General features: G+C 36.9%; 1 protein-coding gene across 7 annotated transcripts in view; it reads left to right on the top strand.

Annotated features, from left to right (window-relative positions):
* The window catches only part of LOC145690593 (uncharacterized), a 516851-nt gene that overhangs the window by 384293 nt on the left and 107323 nt on the right, over nt 1-25235 (top strand). For 2 of the 7 annotated variants that reach the window (XM_081765632.1, XM_081765638.1), the window contains exon 1: nt 20720-21021. The exons of 2 other annotated variants lie outside the window; for them this stretch is intronic. The gene's annotated coding sequence lies outside the window, so the exon portion shown is untranslated. 3 more of the 7 variants (XM_081765635.1, XM_081765637.1, XM_081765634.1) reach the window with 3 other exon arrangements.

The raw sequence follows: 25235 nt of genomic DNA, 5'->3' as shown, positions 1-25235 counted from the left end.
CAAACAAGTACCTCTGAACTGAAACGAGTCATTGGAAAATTCCACGAACAAAGAATAGTGTGACACCCAACAGTTTTATTTTTTTACACTTTAAAAAAAAATATTCTGTTCACCTGTTAGTTACATTCTTTTCCTTCTAAACACAGAACGTTTTTAAATATGGATATATTAAATTACACAAAATACAGCTTAACTCCCTCCCTCGTGGCTAAGTGGTGCGGGAGACCGGAGTTTGATCCCCCGCTTGGTCATGTTGCTTAGATACTATGTTAACTTTTAAGTCTCGTTTCATGTTAATTGGCTGATGAAGGGTGTGAGAAACCAAACAATAACAATACAACACAGAGGACATTTACCAATGGTTAATACTATAAAGAAAACATTTAAAAAGAAATGTAATTTGTCAGCATCTAAGATACCATCTTAATACTTACCTCATTATCATAAATGTTCTGTCATCGTTAGTACTGTCCATTATTTGCCTCTACTAAAAAGAGTACGTAGATTACGTTGCACTGCAAATTTGCTGACGTAAAAATGGTCATTTCTAGTTTTGCAATATTTTTTCCTCTCTCTTGTTTCTCTCACTTTGACATTTAAAGAAATACTTTTACAGCTTTCCGAAACATGTTTATTGCCATTAGGTGCAGTTTTCACTTTCTTGGAATATATCAAAACTCAACAATATTTAAGGAGGCGCGGTGGCTCAGTAATTCACCTCCGGTGCTTGGGGTCCCTGGTTCGATCCCAGCTCGCGCCGTGTGGACTTTGTGGTGGACAAACGCCGTACTCCTGGGTTTTCTCGGGGTTCTCCCGTTTCCTCCCACTTTATCCATTCCACCATTTCACTCATTTCTTATTATCACCGTCTCCTTTAGCCTAACCGGCATAACCATGGGACGTTAAACTTAAAGATTTCATTTCATTTCATTTCAACAATACTTAGAATCACTCCACACTCCAGTTATCCCAAATAATCCTAAAACCTAGAATTATGTTGAATTCACTAAATTTAATTGTACCAGTATATACAAAATTGTATATGTACATCCCTGAACCCGTATATTACACTGCAAAACAATGCCGCAACTTTGACGTGGGAGACCCGGGTTCGATTTCTGGCGGGAGCTCAGTGGTTTGTATTCTACGTTAATCGGTAGGTTCACGTCTCATATAGTCTCACTGTTGAAGGGATATTTAAAAAAATCAAATCAAATATTCGTTACTATTAGAAAGAAGAAAAGACGTTTCAGGAACTGTCGATTTTTGTGCAATTACAGTGTTGAAGAGTGTTTCTTTCAGACATGTTTTTTTTGGGGGGTACTGCCCCCGGAAGCTCTGAGAGCCTCCCCCCGAAGGAGACCAAAATAATACGTCTATAATATAATAATGAATAGAATAGTACCTGCAGTGCCGCCCCGGGATACTAAGTGTGCCCCCCCCCCCCCAGAACATTGTTTGTGAAAGAAACACTGCTTATGAAGGACTTCTTTTTCTGCGAAATGTTATCTCAATTAGTTCCAAAGCGGCTGACTAACATATCGAGCCCTTGTAAGAAGAAATGAATATGAAAGTACACTCGGATAGGTTAATTTTTGAGCCATTTTTCGTGGCAATTAAAACGCAACTCCTGTAGCTTTCTTAACTGCACGGGAAGACAACTAATACGTACTCACGGAACAGCAAATATTTTATGGCACCATTTTCATTCTATGAACCTTAATACATACAAAAACTTTATATTTCCAAATGAAACTATATAGCGACATTAATGGGTCATTTCAAAAGAGTGGGGGGTAACTGTTCCCCTTTGCCCCCCTAATCGCCGCCCATGCTATGATGTGTGGCACATTTGTGCGAAATTAATAATAATATGATTAAACTGTTTACCCACAACAAAATCCTGCTCGTTTTGCTGAAGTGGCTTTTCCTAAGTTTTATATGTTTCATATATCATACAGTTTTTTTCAGGCCTTTTTTAAATTTGTCCAAATTTATATTTCTCCTTTTACCACACAATCGTTCAATACTTGCACTATAATATTTACAATCAGTATATCATCCTGTAACGTATTTTATTCCTAATAAAAATCATTGAACAACACAACATACAAACCCTATCTCACTGGCTTGCACGCGAACCTTTGGTGCATGGGGTCCTGGGGACAATTCCGAGTGGGAGAACATTGAACGACAGTGGATCGAATTCCGCGTTAAACCTATAGGTCCACTTCTCATATAGCCTCGCCGACGAAAGAGGACGCTAAACGGCAATCAGTCAACAGTTGCAAATTTCGGCTGCATAAACAACTTATGTCTTGTGGAACTTGTTAATTTATTTTGTTAAAGCAGCTCTTTTAACAAAATTTCAGTATTAACGTGTCAGATATTTCTATTTAAGGACAAGAAACAACATATTATTTATTTTGTAACTAAATGATAGCTCTACCCACGTAGATTATAAAAGCAGAAACAATGAAAATCCATACAATAGTGACTGACATTATTTTAACAAATATCGATTCAGATAATAGTTTGGGCTGTCACAAAACTATGAAAAGTTAAAAATTCCGATTAATTGTAACAACTTCATCAGTGGTGGACATTGGAGGAGGAGGTATGCTATTAATCAGCCCATTTCATGGGCATCCAAACTCACGAGCCCAACGCTCGCTAGCTCGGCATTCGCGCTCAACCGTTCTCGGGTTCAATAATTAAGCGCTACCCCGAACGCCAATGAAATAAGTCAGCGCGAGTCCAACTGAGGGAAGGGAGCCCTAGCACGATTCCCAAAGGAACAAATGAGCGAGAGCCCAGTTGAAAAAACTGAGCCCGAGTCCGAGAGAGTCCAGAGCAAAATGGCCATCTATGAACCAAAGTCATTCCATCAAGTCTTTCTCCATCTGATCTACTGCATTCTGATGGTTCTCTCATTGATTGTGTTTGTTCAGATATCAGCGCTCTTGTCATTTACTGCTGAATGACGTGAGTGACTGTCCGTCTGTCTACCAACACTCGTTAAACATGACAGTGTAGTAAACACTTCTTATCTAAAACGTCTCCAGCACAGAGAGGGCAACAATGAGGCACACTTACTTCTTAATGTAGCGCTATTTCTACCCGGAAACTTTCATGGGAAAAATCAAATATTATTCTTATTTGCATTATTATTTTTAATAATTATGTACGTACACACGAGAAATTGTCTACTGCAATTAATTGAAAGGAAAAATACGATTAATGTATAACCTTGCTATGACACTAACTTTTCATCTAGGGGACATGGCAGATGATATTTTAAATTTTGCCTCTCTCCAAAAGAGGTCAAATAGCAAACTCCAAAACAGTTGCTTTTAAGGAAGCTTGTCCTCCTCCCTCGCGTGCCCTCGTTCTCCTGAAGGAAGTTGTCTTTAGCCATCGTGCACCCTCGCTCCCGCAGTAACACTTGACCCTCACCCTCGTTCACCCTCGCCCTCTTCGTCAAAGCTTTTCCTCACCCTCACCCCCGCCATCGAAGTTTGTCCTCACCCTCGCTGCCGAAACTTGTCCTCGCCCTCTCGCACCCTCGCCCTCTTCGTCGAAGCTTTTCCTCGCCCTCGCGCACCCTCGCCCTCTTCGTCGAAGCTTTTCCTCGCCCTCGCGCACCCTCACCCTCGCCATCGAAGCTTGTCCTCGCCCTCGCGCACCCTCGCCCTCTTCGTCGAAGCTTTTCCTAGCCCTCGCGCACCCTCACCCTCGCCATCGAAGCTTGTCCTCGCCCTCGCGGCCAAAACTTGTCCTCGCCCTCGCGCTCCCTCGCCCTCGCGTCACTGTGGGCGAGGGAACTTGAGGGTGAGGATGCCCTCGAGAGGGCCACCCTCGCGAGGGTGAACATCTCTGGTTTGGCAGCATCGCGAGTCTCGAGTATGGCAACCCTGTTTACAACTTTATCTCACAACGCTTGAAGAACTTTACATAGTTTATAGAAATGAATAGTCATAGTTCATTTCTATGCTAAAAGTTAATGTACTAATTTGAATACTAAACCGAATATACTGCAAAATTCTAAATTTCGGAAATAAAAAATCAAGTAAAATGCTTTGTTTTAAATAGATATATATCTATATCTATCTTCATTATATCTCACAGCATTATTAATCTAATTAATGCGCATATCGTAGTTCCAGTATTCGGTTGCAGGGGCGTAAATAAGGGCCCCGCGGACCCTCATTGTGGGGGCCCCAAACCATCAGCGAGCTCAAAATTGTGAAGTGGGACATAGAGAAGAGGCCCTACTCCACGCTGTCTGCGGGAGAGCCCCAAGCTTTTAGACGCAACTGTTCGGTTGTGCTATTTCTTTGTATGGCTGGGGAACTCAAATTTAGATCAAGATAAATTTGACTTCTAGTCCTGGTTTCGGAGAGTCGCTTGAGTAATCAATCACATTGAAATTAAGATCAATGTACTAAATACTATGAGGTCAATTCAGAAAAGGACTGCCGTTTGATATCAATGGCACACACTCGCAGATACAAGATGTTTATTATACACATGGTACACATGGGAAAAATATCACATTACATTACTTTTCAACATATGCACCATTCAAATTGAGGCACTTGTCATAACGTTTTATAAGGTTTGAATTCCTTCTTTTTTACAAAAAGCGACACGTTCTTTCAAAGCGTGAAGCTTAGGGTTATTGCCATATATATAATGATATATATATTAGATGACTTGTGTCTTATTCCGTAGCTCATTGGACCCGTACAGAATTCCCATTCTCGCGAGCCGTGTTCGAGTTTTCGTTTTACTAATTTTTTTATTTTTATTTTTTCATCGATCAGATAGGACTCCAATAAAGAGAAAAATATTGTTACAGTTGAAGGTGTGATTCGATATTCTGCTAGTATTTATTTATATATTTATTGTCAAGCGAAGAAAATGAAGTAGAATTTTACAAGCATAAAACTGTTCTAGATTTTACTATTAATAAAAACTATAAATAAGTTTACAGCTCAAAAATAAAATGAATGCTCTCCAATTGTAGTCCATAATTAGCTATGGTCAAGAAGATGGATTTAAGTTGTTTTGTGTGTGGTCAGCATATTGGCTTCCATCATCTTTAATTCTGGAACTAAATGTAACTAATTTTATTTTTCGTTTAGCAATAAAATAGTCACCTTTAACTCTGAACGAAACAGAGAGCATAGTGCAAAAGGTCACTATGGCATTACATTTCGTTATATAAAGAAATGAAAAAAATACATTTATACTTGAAAATGTCGAAGATAATTTGACAAATATTATGAACAATTTTATAATAGAATTAAGCAATAATTTATAATAAAATAAAACTGCAATGAAATGCAGGGTATATGAAGTTAACAAAAATATTCAGCCTCCCCCCCCCCATATTTTTGGGCTGGCTACCGGCATGCAGTGACTTATATGGGGCTATAGTCCCCTTTCAAAAAAAATAATAAAAAATCACCATAAATATCCTCAGTAAGGACATACGACAAGAAGGTACTTTTTGTTAATTAATGTGAAATTTGGCGTCATTGTAGGAAAAGAATATGTGTTTTTCAAATCTGGAATGATATTTTGGTAACGCACCATCTTTGGAGGGGCACAGGGGGCGAGACATCAGATGATGGATCTTTATAGAAATTCAAAATTTTGTTCCGGAAATGCCAGTAAGCGTCAGATCATTCACAAATGTCACAGAACTAATATTTCAATACTCCTTGCATGTGCCAGTGACTTATATGGGACTATAACCCCTTTCAAAAATAGAACAAAATCACCATAAATATCCTTAGTAGGAACATACGAGAAGAAGGTATTGTTTGGTAATTAATGTGAAATTTGGCGGCATTGTAGCAAAAAAGTATGCTTTTATGAAATCTGAAATGTTATTTTGATAACGCACCACCTTAAGGGGGCAAAAAGGGCGAAGTAAAATTTGGTGGATCTTTATAAAAATTTCAAATTTTATTTTGGAAATTCCAGGGAGCGTTAGATTAATCACAAATGATACAAAATTAATATTCCGATGCTCCTTGCATGTAACAGTGACTGATATTGGGCTACAGCCACCCTTCCAAAATTCTTCTAATTTACGATAAATATTCTTAGCAGGGACGTACGGGAAGATGGTAAGTATGTTTTACAATTAATGTGGAATTTGTCATTATTGTAGAAGAATGTTTTGATTTTTTTTAAATCTTGAATTTAGTGTAAATGTATAGTCCATCAGTGTACCAGATTGAGGATATAGCTTCGTTGTTTTGGCATCACTGGAATATAATCAAAGATTTTTGCGTTTTTATAAAACAAATTGGACTCTTGTTATAGCATACAATCACACATACAAGTCACCTGTATATTTTCTGCCCACTTAAGCAAACCAGTTCGAAATAGAACACAAAATGACAATGGAAAATCCCGCGGGTACCACGAACGTAAAAATCTTAATGAGAAGTAATATTTTAAAAATTAAAAGTGTAATAGGTGACCTTTAAGTTTCAATAATGTTTTCTTTATTCATAAAAAAGCGTATCTTTTCCCTACTTCTTACACAATAATTGTATGATCCCACTTTTCACGCAATAGCTTACTCGTATACTGCACATGTAAGCACGTCAGGAAATCGTATACTATGGACACATGATTGTATTAAAAACAAATGTCTCGCCAGGAATAAGGATCAGGTTGAGTAAGGCTATACCAAAAAATCCAAGAAAACATATTATTCCTTTTTAAAAATAAGGAAAATACATCTTTTTTCATTCTAACTTCAGTTGTCATTAACTAAATTCTTTAAATATTTCATTAATCTAAGTGTAAGACAAATAAAATGAACTCTTTAGTCGTGTAGAATAACGAAAAACAACTTTATATAACAGAAGGTGAATTTAAGAACTTTTTTAAAAGAGAAAATTCACTTATATCAACTTACTAAGTTATTGTGATATTAATGATGTTTTGTGTTCATTTTTTTGGAGCTTAATATTCTCTTTTAGCAGCGAATCTAATGATACTTCTCTTGTCCCAAAGGCGAGAATATTTATCACATGTTCCAGAGGATCAAAAACAGAGGTGCCTGGCAACCCTTCCTTTTACTCCAGGTGTGATCGGAATGCAAATACTGTGTCAGAAAACAGTCGAGTCGTGGCAAACAACACGCCACCAATCCCCTATTCTGCAACTGCTGCAAGATCGAAAATATTATTACTCCCCTTGGTTACCTTCATTTTTAATATTCCCGCGCAACAGCAGCTTGCGTATCTCTTCATCCTTTCATTTTCAAACTTTTGTTCTAACCATCGCGACGGTGATTATTATGATTGGGTAAAAAAGCGGAATTAACTAACGAAGCTCAACACCATCAAAACGCCGAAAACATACTTTGACCATTTCTGATTTTTGAAAACGCTCCTGTGTATACTGTAACTCATTACTCGGCACCTTGTATATCACATTGTGATTAAGATAGAATAACTTTTCTTAAGAAGTGTCTAGTAAATAAAAAGTTGTAACTTTTTGAAACATTTGGGTTACGACGGATTTTTTTTTTTTTTTTTTTTAACGAAATGTATTTCTATAGAAACCGACAATATTAATTTAATAGGGCGCAAATACTTCTATGGGCCACCGCGAAGTTTACTCTTTTTCGACACTTTTTCATGCTTGCTCGTTTAACGCCCTCTTGTCAGCGCCCGGGGCGACGGCCCCTCCATAGCTACGGCTCTGTTAATATGCTCTGTCCATAAGCAGAAAATAAAATTGGTGCCTTCCATCTCAATTCAGGCAGAGCATGTACCATCACCATCTCAGATATTGTTGAAACTTTTTTTTATAGCAACTAGACATGTTTTTAAGAGACCCATATTTTTTTGTTTTGTCGAAAAAAATTTTCCCGCCAAGTAATGGGCCATGAAAGACGGGGAGTACAATTCATGAACTGTAGAAGACATGAAAAATGGTCAACTTCGGAGCCTCACCATTCGGCTGTGGAGACAGGTAGAGTTATAATTCTTGTTGTGGTATGTACATAGGGATATAAATAAATTATATTTTATTGTAGTTCGGTTTGCGCATGCGTACCTTTTTGTACATAAATTAACAAATGAACGTTAATTTATCTGAAAAGTCGAAGTTTGCGAATTTTTTTCGAGCACTTCCGGTTCGAATTTTAAAATTCTGTTTTCACGGTTGGTAAGACCTAGTTACCCGCTTTCCGAAAAAAAAAAATTATTGCTTCTGTGTCCAACCGTTTTGTCGCAAAAAATTCGAGAAATTGTAAAATTCTCAAAAATCGACATTTTTGGGCACCATTTTCTCGAAAACACCATCTTTTAAAATTCTGAAATTTTGTCAGATGGTTTAGCTTTACATGAATAATAAACACACCAAATACCATTCTCGACCAATGTTTCATGAATTAACTACAGCCTTTTGAAGTTAGCGAAGTTTCGTTAACTTTGATGTCACAGTTAGCAACACTGGAAACAATAAAAATGCAATGATTTGATGATGTTTGTGGTTCACATTAATTAAATGAAGAATAAAAGGTCTTCCTGAATGTTCTTTTATTATTTTGATCAAAAAAAAGCTCTCTGAAATAGTAAAATGAGCCTCCCCCTTACTCGTCCGTTTTCTTAAACCGAAGTAATCTGAAATGGAAATTACGATTACGAAACACACAAATTTTAAGTTTACTTAAAATGGCCATCCAATAAATTCTGGATGATGTATAAAAAGCCTGAACTATTACCTCAGTGATGACTTGGAATGATGCAGACAAAGTCTCAATTAAGTGCGATGTCATTACAGTGATCGAAAAAGGACAAAAAGTTTTTTTTTTTTTTTTTTAATCGAAACATTTTCTTACGCGTTCCATCAAAGAAATTTACGGACTTTCTTTTAAACAGAACAATCTCAGCATAAGAATGGGTCACTTGGAATTTTATAGTATTCGACTAAAGTGGGTCAGTACGCAACCTGCGAGGGAAGTGTGTGTGTGTGTGTATTGTGCAAATTTTAAGTTATCTGCTACTGCGTTGCAACAAATCAAAGGTGCAACCTGTATTAAAGCTGTCATGAGTGACCTATTTCCTTTAGTAGTATGATCCGCTGAAAATGACAGCTGTCTTCTTCAAGAATGTGGTGAATGTCCTGGAATGAAAGGAATAAGTGTGGAGTCTTTGATCCTGCTGAAAATGAAAGTGTTACGTACGCCGTATGGGAAAACAAATGATCTCGTTAAAAAAAAAAAAAAAAAAAAAAAGTGTGCCACTTTCCGTTTTCGTATCGTACATTGCTGGTTTAACTGTAAGAATTGTAATTCATGACTATATCAAGAAAATCCAAAGAGAATTAATTGCTACCAAAAAGCATCGTATAAAATTTCAAGATGCAAATTCTATTTTACTTCATGTGGACTTTGTTGAAAACTGGACTGTTATTCTGCAAAGTGAAATTCAGAGTTATCACCGGAATATGGAACAACTGACAGTTTTGTTGTAATAAGCGACGACAAGACACACGATTCGGCTCATGAACTCATAGCCATAGACAAGATTCTAAAAATACTCGAAGAAAAGCGAAAATATAGGTTACAGAAAAAGGTTCGAATACGTGGAAATAAGTGTCTACAATTTCCCAAACCTTGTCAGTGATTTATCATGGTGCGGCATCCCACTTTAAAAATCGCTTTCAGATGTCCGAGATGCAGACAGGTCAGATAAAGCAGTGGTTGTGCTGTGAAACCAGCCATGCAAGGGTCTCAGCGACAGTATTGGGGGGGGGGGGATTGTAAAGAATGTGGCAACGCGGCATAACCTTAGGCAAAAACAGGGGTCTAGGAAAGTTCGGTGTAGGAAAATTCGGTGTAAGAAAACTCGGTGTAAGAAAACTCGGTGTAGGAAAATTCGGTGTATAGAAAATTCGGTGTACGGAAAACTCGGTGTGGGGAAATTTTGGTGTACGGTAGATTCGGTGTAATACATATTGAATATTACTACTTACAATAATTTACGACATTTCATATTGTGAAAACGAAAACCATATAATGTAACGAATAAAATGTTATTACCTATTTCAAGAAAAGCAAATTTATTTTTCTGCCTTGAGTCCAATACCTCTTGCATGTCTTTTGCGGGGTATTACTATAAACTACTTTTCATCACACAATGAAGCTGACACTTTTTGTCAGAAATAAAACAATTACAACTATAAGTTCAGAGAATAGTTATAGGAACAACTAAAAACACCTTTCCTATATAGTACATCATAGAACATATACAAGGTGATTCTTTTAAAACTCACGGATTTCATTTGGGGGTCTAGATTTTCTAACTGAAGTCCGATTTTCATGCGATTTGTGGCAAATGATCAAGGAATGTTGGAAGATTTATGGAACTATGCTTACTGGTTTACATTCATTTGGGGTAATATAAGCCGCGCCTCTAGAAAAGCAGCAAATATTCGCCACTGTACCGAATTGGAATTAGGTGATTTGCGGTATGGGGATTTGAGTTTCTTCGTTAGATGGTAACCTCGCGACGGTCAATAAGAAACAGGAAACTGGGCCTTCGTATTGAGAATTATGCTGTGCTACTGTACCAATATGATCAGGACGCAGTTACAATAATGTACTCTTTGGAGCAACGTGATTTTGTCGTTAAAAAGATTTTAGAGGCCGGGATCTGTTGTTGCTACGCAAAGGGCAGCTACACGCAACTTTGCCTCACGTTCTGCCCCAAACAGGAACATAATATGGTCGCTAGTGAATAAATTGCAGGAAACAGGATCTCTTCTGAGTAAGGCAGGGAAGCATCGGACACCGCTGGCGGATGTTGTTGGACATAAAACTTAAAGATTTCATTTCATTTCACTAACACTTAATTTGTATTCTCACTAACACTTAATTTGTATTCTTCAATTTCGCTTCAAATATCCAATATATCATTCGAACTGTAACGTACAATGGCGAATATTTGCTGTTTTTCTTGCGGCCTGCTCGATATTACCCCGGATGAATTTAAACCAGTAAACATAGTCCCATAAACCTCCCATTCTCCCTTGATAATTTGCAACAAACCGCATGAAAACCGGACTTTAGTTGGAAATTCTAGAGCCCAATGAATCCGGGAGTATCACTCTGCATATACATATGTAAGATGCAAAAATATATTGATCAAAAAAGTCTTAGTGGAAAGGGCAATATAAAGCAGGATGGTTTTATCATATAATATTTGTACAAATAGTTTAATTCTCCTCCAATCAGATACTTTAGTTTGTTTGCCTTAAGTTAAGGTAAACAAGTACTGCAACCCTATTGACTCCTTATTGACTTCTCCTTCAATCAGGCGTAGATACTTTAGTTGAGGCATTTATTTTTACACCTTTGAGTAACATAAATAAACTATGTCGTTTTTGAAGAATTTAAATTTAAATATTTATTTATAAAATATACATAAAATCGTCAGAACATTTTTGAAAAATCTACAATTTTCAACTTTACCCGTCTAGTAACCTACTTTTTTTTTTTTTTTTTTTGAAATATAAAATTTTAGGAGACATCCTCCAAAACAGCATAAAAACTTAAGTTTTAAATGAAATGTCGATTGGTATCGATGATCGCTTCGCTAAATCACACAAACGGACATCAATAAACAAATTTCTCGTCATGTAAGGGCCATGAAATGCTAAAATCCGTCGAAATCTAGAATTCAAATTATTTCACGATCACAATTTTTCAAAATTTGGTATAGCAGACAGTAAAAGTACGTTCTACACAAAGTTTGAACTTAAAACTAATACGCTCATTTATGCTCAAAGTTAAGTTTTTAATAAATACTACTGTCTACTACAACGAATCTTTCTTTACACCGAACATTCCCCACACCGAGTTTTCCGTACACCGAATTTTCCGTACACCGAATTTTCCTACACCGAGTTTTCTTACACCGAATTTTCCTACACCGAATTTTCCTGCTCCCCAAAAACAGATATACAGTATTAAAACCGCATAAGAATTCGTGAGTATAGTGCAAGTACAAACTGCGGGTATTACTCTCGTTTTGTTGCCTGGAACTGAATTCGACAACTTAAAAAAAAAAAAAAAAAAAAAAAAAAAAAAAAAAAAAAAAAAAGGAAAGGAAAGGAAAGGAAAGGAAAGGAAAGGAAAGGAAAGGAAAGGAAAGGAAAGGATGCGACCGGTAAGTGGTATTCAACGATGTCACCTTTGGCTTTCGGAAAATGGTGAAGTTTTTATGGCAGTAACGGGTCACCATAAGCTAACTTCATGCTTCCCCCATAATCGAGCTTCTGCAATTCAAAGTGTAGATTTAAGAAGTCAGCAAAAAAGAACTTTTGTTACATACATATGCATAAAGGCGCCGATTTCTCTGTAGATTGGGGGGGGGGGGATTCAGATGCAGAAGGTATATATATGAGGATTTTAAGACAAATTGCATTCAAATTATGCCAAATACTGTATATTCATAAATACAATAGGGGGCCCCACATCAGCTTTGGGGGGTCCGGTCCCCCTTAGGATCGGCGCCTTTGCATATACTTATGATAACCAGTGGTGCGTAGCAGAATTTTGAATAACTCATGAATTATGTACAGTTGAAGTGCTGTTTATGCTTCCACATGGACTTTGAGCAGGGTACAGGTTTCCAGAAGAGCATAAGGGAAGTGAAAATAAGTGTTTTGTGATTATCGACAATGTGCTACGCAGGGGCGGATCCAGGACGGACTTCTGGGGGAGGGGGTGTAATACTGCTACTTAGAGCTATTTTAAGAGCTCGAAACACTGGAATGGGTTTTATTTACATATAAAATAAGAACGTTTCTTCTGGGAGGGCGATCGACACCTTGGATCCACCTCTGGACGAGTTGTGAGTGTACTACTGCTATTAGCGAAGAAGATACCAAGGAAGCAAATGATTGGTCCATGTGAAAAAAAAAATCAGTGAAATTTTGCTTCCGAAGACCATTTGAAGTAAGTGAACTTAAAATTTGTGTTTTTCGTAATCGTAATTTCCATCTCAGATTACTTCGTTTTTTAAAAAAACGGAGGAGAAGGGGGGAGGCTTATTATACTATTTTAGAGCGCTTTTTTGATCAAAATAATAAAAAAAAAAAACAGCCAGGAAAACCTTTTATTTTTCATTTAATTAATGTGAACCACAAACATAATCAAATCATTGCATTTTTATTGTTTCCAGTGTTGCTAACTGTGACATCAAAGTTAACGAAACTTCGCTAACTTCAAAAGGCTGTAGTTAATTCATGAAACATTGGTAGAGAATGGTATTTGGTGTGTTTATTATTCATGTAAAGCTAAACCATCTGACAAAATTTCAGAATTTTAAAAGATGGTGTTTTCGAGAAAATGGTGCCCAAAAATGTCGATTTTTGAGAATTTTACAATTTCTCGAATTTTTTGCGACAAAACGGTTGGACACAGAAGCAATAATTTTTTTTTCGGAAAGCAGGTAACTAGGTCTTACCAACCGTGAAAACAGAATTTTAAAATTCGAACCGGAAGTGCTCGAAAAAAATTCGCAAACTTCGACTTTTCAGATAAATTTACGTTCATTTGTTAATTTATGTACAAAAAGGTACGCATGCGCAAACCGAACTACAATAAAATATAGTTTATTTATATCCCTATGTACATACTACAACAAGAATTATAACTATACCTGTCTCCATAGCTGAATGGTGGGGCTCCGAAGTTGACCATTTTCCATCTTTTACAATTCATAAATTGTACTCCCCGTCTTTGATGGCCCATTACTTGGCGGGAATTTTTTTTTCGACAAAACAAAAAAATATGGGTCTCTTAAAAACATGTCTAGTTGCTATAAAGAAAAGTTTCAACAATATCTAAGATGGTGATGGTACAATTTTATTTTATTTATTTATTTTTTTGCCTGAGTTGAAATGGAAGGCACCAATTATTTTTTCATTCTACCTATTATTTATTTATAATTTACTTGTATTTATCATGGCTTTCTTTACGTTTACGGCATAATTATTGGATGTAAAAAAAGAAATGAGATTACAGCCTGATCAGTCGTGATTTCCTGTACGAGGTTAGCATGAATCCCATGTTCGTATCGTCTTCCAATCCAATCTTTTACCCAGACTTTTCGATTTCTTTTCTTTTTTAAACATAAATACAATGATATCATTGCCACGGACGTGATAAAGCTAAAAGTTGCAGCATCGCTCTCTTCCATTTCTTTATTTCACTACGGCGCAGTGTTGCCACAGTCATAGGTCTGGAGTGGGCTGAAAAATAGTACCAAATTGAAACAAAAAGGGCTGAATTCATTATTTTATACCAGTGTAATACATGGCTCAATAATATGAAGCTAAAAGAGGTAAAGTTCTAGAACATTCCTCCCCCCCCTCTTCCAAGAGTCCAAATCAAGAAAGTGCTCTTTTTAAAAACTTCCAAATAGTCGTCTACGACCCCGAACAACCGTGGAAGTAGATTTTTTTTTTTTCGCACGTAGGAAGTATAATAGAGGCCGAAAATTAAAAGGGAAAACAGTTGTCATCTTCGGTATGTACTGTAGGGAAACCAAACGCACCTCTATTTCAAAGTGACCAATAAAATAAAACAGTATTATGGTCATATAAGAATAAATAAATAAATAAATCATCTACGAGTTCGTGTGTAAACAATACGTTATAATAAAACATTAAAATATAAGTTATTACACCGTATTCTCGCTTATTTCACGAACGAAGGCTAATAATAGACTGTAAGAAGAATATAAGGTAAGTAAACTGACAATTGTAAAAATAAATGTAAAACCGGTCCAGCGTCCTAGAGCCTTCCCTGAAAGGCGCCACAACACATTATTAATAATTTTAAGTCACAATGATATCTATGGTGCTGAATTGGGTAGAATTGTACCAACTTTTTCACAAAAGGGGCTGAAAATGCCAGCGTGGTACCAACGGGCCGATGAATGACAAAAAGGGCTGAATTTGGTACAATTGTACCAAGTGTGGCAACAGTGCTACGGCGGGAACATATTAGCGAGAAACAGGAATTGTCCTTTTCCGAGTGACACGGCACACACACACACACACACAAACATCGTGGTCATCTTTTGTTCGTCCAGGAGAAACGCAAATTTTCTGAAGTAGTTCACATTATCTCCGAAAGATGTCAGACTCTATTGACCATGTGCTAGAGATATCTCCGGAAAATATCGCTATGTGTAAATAGAAAATATCTCACTTGCATATGATAAAAAAATCTCTACCCTTGATGATTTATCATAACGTCTAAAAGCTCCCTAAAGTAATCTTATTATAATTTCTATCATAGGAACTGGACATTCAACAATCAAGGGAAAATTTGATAAGAAAGGAAAATTTCGCCATTCGAGGGAAATTTTCATAAGGAAACCACCGAGCCCTGGTTGTGTTCGTAGTTTAAGGGAAATTACCCAAATCTAGGGAAATTTCACAGGTAAATTTAGCAAAAAGGGAAAAATGGATTTTTTCTATAAAACGTGAAAATCCAGGGAAATTCTCGCGCTGACTGCAGAGGCGAATCCAGGGGGGCGGTCGCCCCCCAGAAGAGGAAACTTTTTTATTTTATATATATTAATAAAACTAATCCCTAAGTTTGGAGCCCTTATAAGTAGCAGTATGACAACCCACCGCCCCCCAGAAGTCGGTCCTGGATCCGCCCCTGGCTGACTGATTGATCATTCTTTTGTGTGTTTGTGTCTTATGTGTGTGTCTATCTGTTCAAAGCATAATTTGAACCCATTGTTGGCTAAGTATTTTTTTGTTTTAAAAAGTGATGAAAAAAGCAAAGAAAAAAATAGCAGATAGAAGCAAAAAGCAAATGAATAAAACAAATGTGGTTGATACTTCCTTTAATATAATTAATCTTATCATATAACTTGTCATAGGAATGGGATATTTTGCAAACTATTGAAAATTTGATAAGGGAAAATTTTATGCCAGTCAAGAGAAAGTTTCTTGAGGGAACCTGCGAACACTGGCCTGGTTCAATGATGCCAAACTGTGGGAAAATCTTGGGACAGGGGACTCTCGGGATAGCTTTTCTGCTCTAATATTTCCCAGGATACTTTGCGGTCGGTGACGTCACGTGGAGGTATCGCGGTATTTTTCAAAATAAGTGAAATTCTGTGTAAACAATAACACTACTGTTTCAAGATGGGGAAAAGTTATTTTACTTGTGCAGTAGCTCATTCTAATAACATAGGAAGCAATACAAACGAAATAATATTCCATCGATTCCCTAAAAATGATGAACTTCGAAGAAGATTGATTTCCTGCTGTAAGCGAAAGAACACTTTTAATTTGGATAACGCACGAATATTTTGCTCACTTTTCATCAGAGGATTATCAAAGAGTTTGAAAAAACGAGCTTCTAAGTTTCCTGCAAAAGTAATGTTTAAGATCTGACGCTGTTTCTTCATTATTGATACCAAACTGGCATGGGGAAAAATAAACTAGACACTAGTCAAGTTGAAAAACAGGTGTGTAACAACAATAGTTTTACTTTTATGACATTTGTTTTTGAGGGCCTGAAGCTTAAGGAGTTTATGTACTTAAAGTGAAGTGAAAGGGGGTATCAACGGGAATATAAATGTATTCTCTCATATATTCTTTAGTTTAAATGATATTCGTAAGTTTTGTTAAGTATCTGAAACATTATTCTAGAAAAGAGTTAAAAGTGCATTTGAGCAGAACATTCATAGGAACCTATTACGAACCGAACCTTACCTAACTTTACCTAATCTAAACTAATCAAATCTTGTTCAACCGAACCGTACCTGTTACGTACAAATCACATTGATTTTATTCCTTCTCGAATGCCACATCGTGTGACAAAATCATTTGTTCTGATCAAAGTGCACTCTTACCATATTCTTATAATTGAAGGGCTGGCCGAGAGAGGGGGCTAAGCCACAAAAACTAAATTCCGATAAGTCGAAGGGCAAAGTGTAGGACAAATAACTGCAAATTTTCCCCTGTGAAGCTGGTTCTTTTATGTATGTATACCACTCTATAGATATCTGTGCAGCTTATAACCTGTAATACATACTGTAAAATGTGTTATATTGAATAATAAACAAATATTAGTAAGGTAAAGGAAATATTTTGCTGTCACGATTTCTGACAATTTGGTTAATACACACTAAATACAACGGGTTAGGTTAGATTTCTAACCTGACCTAACATAACCTAATAAATTAGGTTAGGTTAGATTCGGTTATATTAGGTTAGGGTAGATTAGATTTCTAACATAATCTAACCTATCCTAACAGAACCTAACCTAATTTGTTATTATTTGGTCTAGGAATTAATTCGTGCGGTTGGTACGCACACATTGAAGCTGTAGTACAAACACAAAATACATAAATACCTTAAGAAAAATATTGTCCATCGCTAGCCACCACTTTCGCCCATCTGTCAGGCAATGTACGGATTCCGTGGCGAAAGAAGTCCTCATCCTTGGAAGCGATCCAGTCAGAGACCCATGTTTCGATATCTTCTGAAGAAGTAAACCGCTGTCGAATCAAATCGTTGTTCATGCAATCGAACAAGTAGTAGTCCGAAGGAGCAACGTCTGGTGAATACGGCGGGTGGGGTAAAACTTCCCATCCGACATTTTCTAAATAGGTTTTGACCGGTTTTGCGACATGTGGGCGAGCGTTATCATGTTGAACAATAAGTTTATCATGTCTGTTCTCCCATTCTGGTCGTGTTCTGGCCAGAGCTTGCTTCAAACGCATTAATTGTCGTCGATAACGTTCTCCATTCATAGTTTCACCCGGTTGCAGCACCTCATAGTACACCACACCTTTCATATCCCACCATATGCACAGCATAACCTTTGCACAGTGAATATCTCGTTTTGGTTGTGATGGACCTGGTTCACCTGGTTTCACCCAGGCCTTTTTTCGTTTAGGGTTCTCGTAATGGATCCACTTCTCATCACCCGTAATAATTCGATGCAGAAACCCCTTTCTGCTCTGTCGTTGAAGCAGCAATTCGCAAATGGTTTTTCGTCTTTCAACGTCTCTGTCTTTCAATTCATGTGGAACCCAATGTGACATCTTTTGAATCATTCCCATGGCTTTCAAGCGTTTGGAGACTGTTGTTTGATCAACGCCTAATGCTGCTGCAAGTTGTTCCTGCGTTTGACACGAATCCTGCTCGAGTAATGCTGTCAATTCTTCGTCTTGAAATTTTTTTGGCTGTCCAGCTCGCTCTTGGTCTGCCAAGCCGAAATCACCACTTCTAAACCGTGCAAACCACTTCTGACACGTTCGCTCAGCTAGAGCATGGTCACCATACACTTCCACCAAAATACGATGACTTTCAGTCGTACTTTTCTGCATGTTAAAGTAATGCAGCAGGACACCCCGCAAAAACACTTTATCAGGCACAAATTGCGCCATGTTCACTTAACTAGAAACTGGTGTTGTTGACGCTTTAATCCACTGCCCTATACTACGAACGATACGCGATGACAGGGGTTTGCAACACATGTGTGGATACACGGAACTGTGGGACGCTCCGTTCGTTGCGCCATCTCTTGTCCACCCGCACGAATTAATTCCTAGACCAAATACATACCCGGAATCTCTGAAATTTTGAATAATGTTTGCTTTACGTATTTTACTACCTGAAATGCTCTTATTGAGAGGATTAGTTTATGGAAAGTATTTGAACTCCTTCCACCCTTAGAATTTACGTTTCAATGAAAGTGCAATGACAAAAATACATAATGCCACCCCTTCCCCACGCCCAAAGAGGATGAATTTGGTTTTAAACGGCATCGGGTTGGTCACTATTCATTTCAGTGACCCTGAAAATCATGGACTGGACACCAATTTCGGCTAAGTTAGTTAGTCCTGGCTGCATTAAAGTACCAAAAATCGTTAAAGTTGGTCGAGGAGAGTTGTCAATCAAAGATTGTTACAATGAATAGAAAATGTCCCCTCTTCCCTTAAAACGGAAATTTTCAAAAACAATAGGACATGTTTTTCTTTAAGCTTAATGAGGAGTTTATATACCGAGTTTCATCTTTCTAACTTCATAGGTTCGTGAGATACTGCATTTTAGGTACAAATTTTGAACCCCTTCTACCCCTTAGAACTCGCTCTTTAATCAAAGTAATAAGGGCCAGGTCACAGTGGCGTATTTAGGGTGGGGGCTTCCGGGCTTAAGCCCCCCCCCGAAATCTTACTTCCTATAATAAAGTATATAAAATATCTTGCTGAATTTTCACATTTTCAGCAAAGCGCCGCCCCCCCCGAAAGTTAGCAAAGCCCCTTCCGAAACAAAACCGTAAATACTCCACTGAGGTCAACTCATGTACGGTACTAAAAATTATAAAAATCGGTCCAAAGCTCTAGAATGAATTAGCGAATAAACATTATATTCATTTTTATTTGTATAGATAATTAACCACTATTGACGATATTTATATATTTATTACATTATATTGTCTCATCTGTGAGTAGAAATAACTCATTATTTGTATTTGGAAAGACAAGGAATATCATAATTATGTTTTGAATCCATTTTTACGAATAAAGCGCGAAGTGTAACAAGCAGGCAAGCGAAAATAATCTTCACAGATACCTCCACATGACGTCACGGACAGGGAGCCAATCAGAACGCTAATCGCGAACTGGGGCTACCTGTTATTTTATATACCTTGATCTTGGGAGTTTTTGACAGTGTTGCCAGATCTACTGATTTTGCAGGAGATCTCCTGCTTTTTCTACGTTCTACTGATCTACTGCGAAAGAAAATGAAAAGTGAACAATCTCCTGCTTTTTCCTTACTTCGAAAAGTTGAAGAAATATATTATTATTAATATTGGATTTTCAATGTTTCCTCACATAAAAACATGAAATTTCTCTGTTAGGCCTATAATACACAAAGCTCTGTAGAGCATATAGTTAGAGAGTTTTACTGAATATAATATATGAATTCAAAGAATACAACTCCACGTCATCTTCTATATGCATTATGATTAGCGTTTTTATGACTTTCTGTAAGATTTACAAGTAAGTGTTGTTTAGATTGGGACTTGGGTTGGAAGAGTGGCTTAGATCATTTCTCCACGATCGTCAGCAAGAAATCGTCTTACGCCACGATCACGTGTGAGTGTACCATATAGCTAGGTTATCGCTACGTGCATGAAAAGACATTTTCCCATTCCACTTTGCTCTTTCACTACGTTTTACTTCACACACGTGTGTATGAAATAATATTACTATAAATCGGGACTTTTCCTCTTCATTTGCTCAACGTGGTTCATCGGAAATGAATTATGGACTGCTTGTTTTGATTACTGCCCCCTTAGTAATGGCAAATTTACATTTAAATGCCACCACTGATGTGTCTACTGCTTTCTCCTGTTTTTTATCTTCGAATCTCCTCCTTTTCCAACTGATTGGTCTGGCAACAGTGGTTTTTGACCTTATTGTCTCGGAATGGGATAATAAGCAGCATATATGGGATTTTTCAAGAGAAATTTACGGCTTATTCATCTAGATATTGTAAAAAGTGAAAACGCAGAAAAATTTAATTTGTAATATTATAGCATACTTTTAATTAGTATAACGTGGGAAATTCAAACGTAAAATAGAATTTTTTGCCTCTCGACATAGGATTTCATATGTTTCAGGTTCGCATCACTGGCCTGGTTCCGGGTTCAAGTGAAACATAATACTCTCTCTCAACAAACTTCATTTATTATCGTTCGCGACAGAGAACACGTCATTAAGATATAAATAAGAGCATGTTTTAAAAAATTAGTGCAGGAATATCACTTGAAAATCGTATAATTAAAAAAAAAAAAAAAGTCCAGCATAATTCAGACCCGTGTTTGGCACCATCGTAGTTTCGGGTGTTTACAATACCACAATGCATAATACGTAATACATCCAATACTCGAAATGTGTACTTGCACTGTTGGACGTGGCCTGTGCTCTAGTAAGTCATATGACCTGTTAAAAATTCGTAGCTTTTGCGATATAATTCTTAGCATAGTACAAAATTTGTTTCGGTGCAGGCGAAGTTTTCGGCGCACCACACTTTGAAAGATTTACAGATATTATTCAATACTTGGCATGAAAAGATATGATTATAAGGAACAATGGTAATAGTATACATGAGAACCCCCTGTCTTCCGTGCGCGAGGATACTTCATATTATATATTTATACGTTACCAAATTAAATCACTGCGTTGTCTTCATTATATGTGCTTAACATTCTATTTTTACTTTCTAGAATAAATTTTGTTGATTTCGATTCGAAAAATGTTAAATAGGCCTATTTTAAAATTTATATCATGATGCAGACCAAAATCCTTGGGTAATAGTTAAGAACAGCTACTTCTCATCTCCCGTGCACGAGGATACATCTTACTGTTGCACTACCTAAACACCTTAAGTACAAGGGCAAGAACTCAGTCTATTACCTACTTTTTAACATCCTAGATAGTCAATGAATAACTCCTGAAAGTATGGCGTTTCTCGTCCTTCCCTAAATGGGAAGTACGGCTCCTTAACTATAACCAATCCTTGTTGCATATAATGTAATGCGCTATAGCATATAAAGTACAAGGGCAAATAGGTACGTTCTTTTTTATTTTCGTATCAGTGGATAAGTAAATGAAAGTGGGTTTGTTACCCCCTTTCTAAGTTCGTAGATACTCAATGAATAATCCCTAAAAGTATGAGCGTCCAGGTTCTTCTGGAACTCAGATGGTCTTACGTATACTATATCCGGAACGAATTTCTGTAGGCGACACCGGCAAGGTTCTAGATTGCTGGTCCCCTTTCCCATTGAGCAATAATAAAAACAGAAAAGAACGTTACCTGCGGGGCTCTAACCTGTCTTCACTCGCTAACGCTCGCTCGGCAATACTGTGTCAATTAAATGTATATACTTCAGTACAGAAAGAAAGCAACCCAGCAACTAACCTACATGGGGGACCAGTAATTTAGAACCTTCCCGGCGACACCACTAAATGCAAAGTAATACAGCTGTATTTTAGGTTTACGAGTGTAAATTCATCAGAAATTCTTTATGACTGATAAAATAAGTGAGTTCATGTAAAAGATTGCTCTATTAGATGCTTTTTCACTGGCAGCGTATTTCTGCACAATGTACAGAACCTGTATTTTATGTTTACAAGTGCCTCGTTAGTAATATGAAATCATTACAAGTGCTAGTGAAACTCATATCATTGCTAAAACTCGCTTCTTTCCACTACCCTCGCTTGCGTGCATGTCAACTATTGCTGACGCGCCTGCTTCCTTCGGACGAACCCCCGAGCGAGCCCACCAGCTTCGGCCTGCCGAGACTCGATTAGGTAGCATTCGCGCTTTGTAGTTGCCACTTAACACAGGTCGGTTTGTGCTTTTTGCACTAGTTTTTATGCTACACATCTTGAAGCCGGATTTATACGTAAATTGTAAAAAAAAATGTAATTTTTTAACAATTCTGGTAATCCCCTTGAATTTTATCTATGCCAAGTGAAATGTTTTCATGTCGCTGAGTGGAAACCTTTTACGGTGCAACAAGAAGAAATTATTAAAAATTATAATTTTCAACAATTTTTACTAGTAGTGCACCAATAGTAAACCTGAACGTTTGTTTCTGTTACAAGAGTTACTAAAACCATATTAGAATACTTGTAAAACTAATATACAAACATGATCGAATTGCTGCTTGTAGTGGCCAACTATTGCAGGCTAATGTATGGTTTTCTAACCGTTTAAATAACCGTTTTTGCGCTTTCTGCTCATTATGAATTCACGTCTGCGCAAACGGGGTCACAGCTCCGCCCTATTCTAACGCAGAATAGATACATTTACTGCTTCTAGTAGCTAGTTAAAACAAGTCGTTGCGTGTTTTTTGAATGAATATTGTGCGTCTACGTACCTTCGCATAGTGCCTGTTCTTCATGGACCCACCTTCCCGTATGATTACCACTAACCTCCAACCGTGACGCAGTACATACAATTCTTGCTTATCGTGACCAACTACCAGAGATTAGTACGTGTTTCTCCCATGAATGATCGGTTTTATGGTCCAGCAGTTTACATGAATATTATCAATCTGCACACAATTGTTTGGACTTGCGCCAGGAAGAAAGGTGCAGAATTTCTTAGGAAGTCATATAGGGCAAGGAAAGTGAATTGAAACTTTATATTTTTAATTTTTATCTGACAATCTATTGTAAACTTGCACGACGAAACGTACACTACCTAAAGCTAACAGATTAGGGAGAGATTCCGCACTGAATGTAATAAAAATGAGTTTAAGTTACAAAAGTGTGAATAAGATTAAAACGATGTTAAATCCATACATAACAATCTACTTTCGCGAGCTATATACATGAAGATACTAAAATCAGAACTGTTGCAATCCATAAATGTACCAAGAAACAGATGGAATCAAACGCTGGCAGTAATTGGTTATAGTAGTGTGTAAATGTAATGCATGCAGTTCCAGTTTAGGAAAGCATGTTTGTGTTCATGATACATTCACGTCTTAAATCAGGAATTTCACTCTTACTACCTTAGAAAGTGTTTCTTAATTGAAGAGTTGTATTATTGGGTACAGATGCACTTTAGGAGATCCCGTTGTGGGTATGAATACCCCATGTGGACATACGAAATAGAAACGACAGCTCGGAAAACTAACCTGTGCTAGGTTGGCGCTAAAATGCACAAACGCTAACAGACAGGGTAGGAGCGTTGCAGTAGATCTCGCGCATCATCAACCGTTGGCATGCGTATAAATAGTTTAGAAACACTTCATACGGCATAAAAACACATGGTTTATGTGTGGCACAACATTGTGACACTTCTATAATCACATATGATTAGATTGTACACTATCTTAACATAGCACTTCAAATCACCATTGCTGATTAATATTACGTATTAAATAACAAACTTTGCAGTCGTATTTCTACCTTCTTATACATGTGATGAATAAAATCCCGACATATTTTGGGTAACTACACATTGGTCTTCTTAAATAAAATAACACATTTCTTCGGTAAATTTTACAAATCTATATTTACCTAAACTGGAACAGCACTATGCGCTGAAATTAACGTGAAATATCACTTCAGTTTACTTCTGTTAAGTGAAACAGTCGAATATTTGAGTAATACGTGTATTATATCACTTCGACTAGAAATCAGAACAATTATTGTCAGTATACCTCAAGGAAAGCAATTGTAATTGACAATTTAAACCTGTATGTCTTGTTAACTTGTGATGAAACTTATGTGTATGTTCCTTGGAATTGCCGATCTTCTCTGTCCCAGGATATGCTGGGCTGAACTTGGCGTGTAATTTAATTCGGCAACATTGATATTCAAAATCGTATTCTAACTTGATTTTCATAGGCGATTAACAAAAGTTACTGGTATTTCTACTTCACTGTTTTTCAATGGAAATAAATAGAAATCATCAACAGGAGCAACCATATTTCTCTTATGTTCGGTAACTACTAGCCATCTCTCCGAACCCCCCTGCTGTGAATGATATCGCTTCTTATTACTCAGCTCACAAAAAACTCGCTAACGACGGAAAATTTGAAATGTAGCTTACGTCACCCATTTCGATAGTCAGCCCATATAACGACTGTTCCAGGATAAACGTTTTCTTTTATTCCTCTTAAGAGGATTTTCCACTTATAGCACAGATCTTGCATCCATGATTGCCTATAACTTGTAGTTGAGATGAATAGACTAGTAGTAAATCTGCTGTTAGTAAATATCTGCTGAATACTGGATTTTCCTTCCTATTTGTTTATTATTATTATTATTATTATTATTATTATTATTATTATTATTATTATTATTATTATTATTATTACTGAAGTATAATGAATAACTAGTCTCCAATTATATCCATTTGTGCAAATCTTCTTTTAATCCAGTATTCTAATAATATTTTCATGACAAGAGTTAAAAAGATCCTTGTTGATGTACTGCTTTTGGAACTATACTTTTTTAAAATAGGTTTAAATTGTTTTAATTCACGAATTGTATGAGGTTAATAAATTTTGTTTCTTGGAAGTTAGCGTCATATTAATGTTAAGTGGTAAGATATACATAATTTTTGCGATTTGTTTCGGTAGATTATTTCTGTTATTATTATACAATTCACACTCAAATATT

Source organism: Thermobia domestica, chromosome 7 (assembly GCF_964235325.1).
Source record: "Thermobia domestica chromosome 7, izTheDome1.hap1.1, whole genome shotgun sequence".
NCBI classification, from domain to species: domain Eukaryota; kingdom Metazoa; phylum Arthropoda; class Insecta; order Zygentoma; family Lepismatidae; genus Thermobia; species Thermobia domestica.
This window is presented reverse-complemented; position numbering and strand designations above follow the sequence as displayed.